The sequence below is a fragment of the Carassius auratus genome, chromosome 33 (genome assembly GCF_003368295.1).
Source record: "Carassius auratus strain Wakin chromosome 33, ASM336829v1, whole genome shotgun sequence".
NCBI lineage: Eukaryota > Metazoa > Chordata > Actinopteri > Cypriniformes > Cyprinidae > Carassius > Carassius auratus.
Genome location: NC_039275.1, coordinates 1798902 through 1803901, shown reverse-complemented (window position 1 = coordinate 1803901; position 5000 = coordinate 1798902). Strand labels below are relative to the sequence as shown.

General features: G+C 41.2%; 1 protein-coding gene across 1 annotated transcript in view; it reads left to right on the top strand.

Moving 5' to 3' along the window:
• LOC113052693 (semaphorin-6A-like) overlaps nt 1–5000 on the top strand; it is a 44992-nt gene that overhangs the window by 207 nt on the left and 39785 nt on the right. The gene's annotated exons all lie outside the window — the stretch shown is intronic.

The following is a 5000-nucleotide window of genomic DNA, read 5'->3' as shown; positions in this document are numbered from 1 at the left end:
ACGTACATGAGAATAGAGATAGGAGTTGAACGCGAGCCGATCTTCTGTACGGTCGCGCGCGCGCGCTGTTTATGATGATGATGTTTAGAATCTTAGTGTTTCTTTCTGTCGCGCGTTACTTTGATCTCAGGCGCGGGGGGCTGGTGACGTCACTCCGCTAAACTTCTCTAATGCATGCTTATAAAGTCATTCATCTTCTGATGTGAGTGTTGAATATGAGGGTGTGACGGAGTGTGTTTTACTGATTTCGATATTACACTCATCAGTAATAAGCGGCTGAGATGGACAGTAATGTCTCTGCTACGGAATAAATGTGTGATTGTTGTATTTTTGCGTGAAAATGATGCGGTTCAGTTCTATGTGAAGTTGGTATTGTTATGAGTGAGTGTCTCTACAGTCACAGTAACAGGTTTAAGTCTGTCTCTGATACTGAAAAAGGTCAGTGTGAAACCTCATCCGGAGGTTTGTGAAGCCGGTCGCTCACCTTTGACCCCGGGGGTCATGTAGGGTGTGTCCGTGTCAGCCGTTAATAACACTTTATTCCTAAATTAATGCAATCCGACAGACTTCTTGGTAACAATGAAAGTGCATCTGTTTGGGCAGGACGTCTCAGCGGTCAGCGCTTGGGTTCGGAGGTGCAGAATTAAACCGTGTTTGTTAATCTCATTGTCTGCTGTTGGTGGAGTGTTTTTCTCCCTGTGAGATGGCAGGAGGCCACACGTCTCGACCGAGCCAAGATTCCACGACTATCAGCCTCTGAATTCACATGGCTTTGTGTTGAGCTGGATTTGAGGTGTTTTATCTGAAGAAACACTGTGGTTCAGTCCTCTCTTCAGCTGATGTGGGAACACTGAAGATCAGCTCAATCTCAATCTGAATCTAGATCTGGATTATAATCGCTGGTCCACTGATATAGATGTTTTGACGTCTGATGCTGGTATCTTAGAAAGCAACGCGGCCGATAAAAAGCAGATATATCTTCACTCTATTTGACTTCTGCTAAAATTAAATCTATATATGTTTTTATATATTTACTAAATTGTTTAATTTGAAAATTAAATATAAAGAATTGAAAAACAAATATGTAATATAAATACTTTTCCACTTGAGATGTATTGTCTAAACAGAAAAACATGATCGGCTAATGCCGATATTTAAAAATAAAAAAATCGAATTATCGGCCGATATATCGGCAAGGCCAACCACCGATTATAATTGATAATCATTCATTTGTGCTGGATTCCTCAATTCTATGATATCAGTTCATTTTCTGTGATAAAACCCTGGGATGGGTTTGATCTGCCTCTTTATTATTCTGCCCTGCATTCTTCTTTTTCAGATTTACGTTTCTGTTATTTCACGTCTTTTTGTTAAGGTTAGCAATCTAGTTGATTTTCAGGAGAAGATGAGATAGCACCGAGTGTTTTGTGTCTTTTTATCCTCTAGAATGAAATGCAGCTCTGAATCAACATAAATGGCCAAATTATCCTTGTATTGAACACATTTATGCTATATGGACATTTCTTTGACTACTTTGTCACGTCTAAAACACAATATGAATGAATGAATGAATGAATGAAGCATCTCTACAGCTCTTTCTTATGCATCTCTCTTAAACTGTCCTGAAGAATCATTAGTTTTGTGTGAAGCTGTTTGGAAACGATATGCTTTGTGAAGTGCATTGCTGTAACGAACAGAAGACGGCGTCAGCTGATGAAGCAGTGGATTATGAGGTGATCTCAGTGTTTAGATGGGATTGTAAGGAGGGCATCTGATGTGCAGTATTGAGCTGTGTGTGACACCGGCGAGACTCAGTCGCTCCGGCGTGTGTTCACATTCTCTCAAGCAGGATTCACTCAGACTCAATTATTGATGAACTGCTCTCACTTATGTTAAAGGAGCGCAGTGTAGATCACAGACTCAGAAATACTGTCGATAACTCTCATCTGTGATTCACGTGATCATGTTTAATGCACGAGCCTGGCTCTGGGTGGCCACATTACTGAGTAACAGGAACATTTAAGTGGATTATTGCACGTTTGAAGAAGGAAAATCCATGTTTCTGTCTTTTTACAGGATTAAAAAAACAAGATTATCCAACTGTTCATTGAGTTTCATGTTTTGAACAGGTTTGATTATTGATGCTCGACAAACTTCAGCCGGTGTCCGAAAGATGAGGTGAATACTCACACACTGATGCTGACTGTGTATGTGTGTGTGTGAGTGTGTGTGTACAGCGGCGAGAGAGAGAGAGAGAGAGAGCATGTGTCTCGTCCCCAGGCAGCGTTTTGCACGGCCTCTCATCTGTTAATCATGGCGACTGCTTTCTTATTACGTTGCCATAGTTTCAGGCTGAAACACTGTGTGTGTGTGTGTGTGTGTGTGTGTGTGTGTTGGGGGGTTACAGACCAGCAGAGCTGCTTAAAGGGGCCACGCTGGACAATAATGTACAGACACAGACTGATAGTCCTTCGTTTTCAGAGATAAAATACTGAGAAAGTACTGGTCATCTTCTGCCAGATATTCCTCTGTTAAGTTTACATATATTTCCTTTAACCCTTGTATTATGTCGTGGGTTGTAGGAAATAACGGTTGGAAAATTAGTGAGTGACCATTTCTTTCTTAGGGTCAGATGTAAACATTTTAAATGGGTCATATTTATTTTTTTTAAGAACAGTTTAAAAAACAGTTCTCATGTGTGTTTTTTGGTAATGTGTGAGATGTTTAGGTTTACTGTTTTTACCTGATTTTATGTGAATTGACCCACAACTTGAACCCAGAACTTGAACAGAATTAAGAGTTAATGCATAAAACTCAATGCATAGTTAAAAATACAGGTAACACCCCTGTGGGAAATCAATGCAGAAAACTCTTACATATTAAGAGTGTGTGGATCATTTTAATGACTGGACAAACATCTTCATGCTGTGGTACTCTGGACTCTTCTGGATTCTGTAATTGTCATCAATCTCAGGCTCTTTTCTTGGTTTAGAGGGATTGTTCGCCTTAAAATGATCATTCTGTCATCATGTACTGTCCCTCATGTTGTTCCTAACCTATACAACTTTCTTTTTTTACTGGAACTCAGAAGTAAATATTTTGAAGAACCTTGGAAACCAGACACCGAGACGTTCTTCAGAGTATCTTCTTTTGTGCAGAAGAAGGTCATGAGGAACAACATGAGGGCGAGGAAGTGAAGATGTTAGCGCTGCCCGTAGATCCTCACTTCGCTGAGGTTATTTTTAGGGAGTGAGACGCTTTAATCATCAGATATTCTCCTGAGCGTTTGTCATTTACTGACCTGAGCTTCTGAACTACAAACACATGAAACGCTCTGAAGACAACCCGAGTCTGTGAGGAGCAGGTGGAGCTTCTTCTGCGTCTGGCTGGAAATTAAAGCATCGTCCACAAGCTCTGTGAAGCACAGGATCATTACAACATCTGAAATGTTACTATCGGTTTCAGAGAACATTCAAAAGTAGCATTCTCATAATGTGTGAAAAGATACAACGTAACATTCATATCACTGAGAAAACAGTTTTCAGAGAAGGACAGAACTAGTGTTTGATGATGTTCAGTGAGCCGGGTTCATGTTGATCCTCATCTCGTTCGGCGTCTCGCTGCTCGTAATCACACTGATCTGTTTGCGTATGTTCTGTGATTCTTGTTGGCTGTGTGATGAAGTCTTTCCTGCCGTCTGGAGCATGTAAACACACGGTGGCAGTGATTGAGACTCAGCAGACGCTCACAATGCTGTACATTCATGCCACATGTAAAGAACAAATTGCATCCATGTGTCGTCTGGTGTATAAGCGTGACCACAAGGCTCCCAGTGTTGGGCTCGGACCCGTCCTTCAGGAGCGTCACCTCTCCGAGTCCCAGAGCGTTTCCTTCCTCTGCTCAAAGAGGAACGGAGGTAGATGTGCCTCCCTTGAGTCTGTGATCACAGACGTCTCTCTGTGCTGCTGTTTCTGCCTCACAGTCGTCTGTTCTTCGTCACAGGGGCAGATGTTTATTCCTCCTGAGGATTCAGTGCTTTACGGTAGCTGTAGAATTACACAGAGCTCCTGCTTCTCCATTTCAACTTGATAAGAGAAGTGCGTCGTCAGCAAGCAGCCGGTCGTCCATCTTGAGCTGTTGCCGGCTAATTTAAGGGTTGCAGCAACAGTCTCCAGATATACGGCAAGAGCTGACCTACATATAGAGCCGTGCATGTCTGAATACGAGCTAAAACACACTTCAGACGTAACACAAAGCCTTCATTCATCGCTGCGTTGCTCAGGAATGGTTTGGACAAGCGTGTCAGCTGTTTGTAAATGGACACAGTGCTGCAGGGTTCACCTCATGTCACTGAGTTTGCTCTTTTATATCCACACAAGGATTGTTTTAATTAGTCGACTTGGTTTTACATTACAGCACAAGACATCTGTTTACTGATCTCAACATTAACCGTTTAAAGTCAGCATGAGATGAAAATGAACCTGTCTATTTTCTAAATGCATGTTATTGATTTTATTATGAATGATTCATCCATGCAGACTTACAGTTTTTCTAAATGTTCTAACCTTAACTGGATCTTCTCCAATCATTTAGAGCACGTAAGCCCCTCCCCTCAAGCGCTTAAGCCCCTCCCCTCTAACATGTAAGCCCCTCCCCTCAACTTTAGAGAGCCACGTCTCTAGATCTGATCAACCATTCTTTGTCAATAATCCACAAAATTTGAATGAAAAGGTCTGATGCTACTTTGGTTTCATCGCAGCTAAAACCATTTGCAGGCGGAAAATATAATATCAGCTCTTCAGTAACACTCTCATTCAAAGCAACTCTTAAATTAACTTTCAATTTGAGTTTTTTAACTACGAAAGCAAAGTTTGTCTTGATAATGTGTACTTGACAGACTTGCCTTGAAAGTTTTGACTAGAGATTTTAATGCCTTGAAGGTTTAAAGACAGATCACCTGTAGAAACGATTTCATTTCTATATTGTTGTTAACGTTTTTA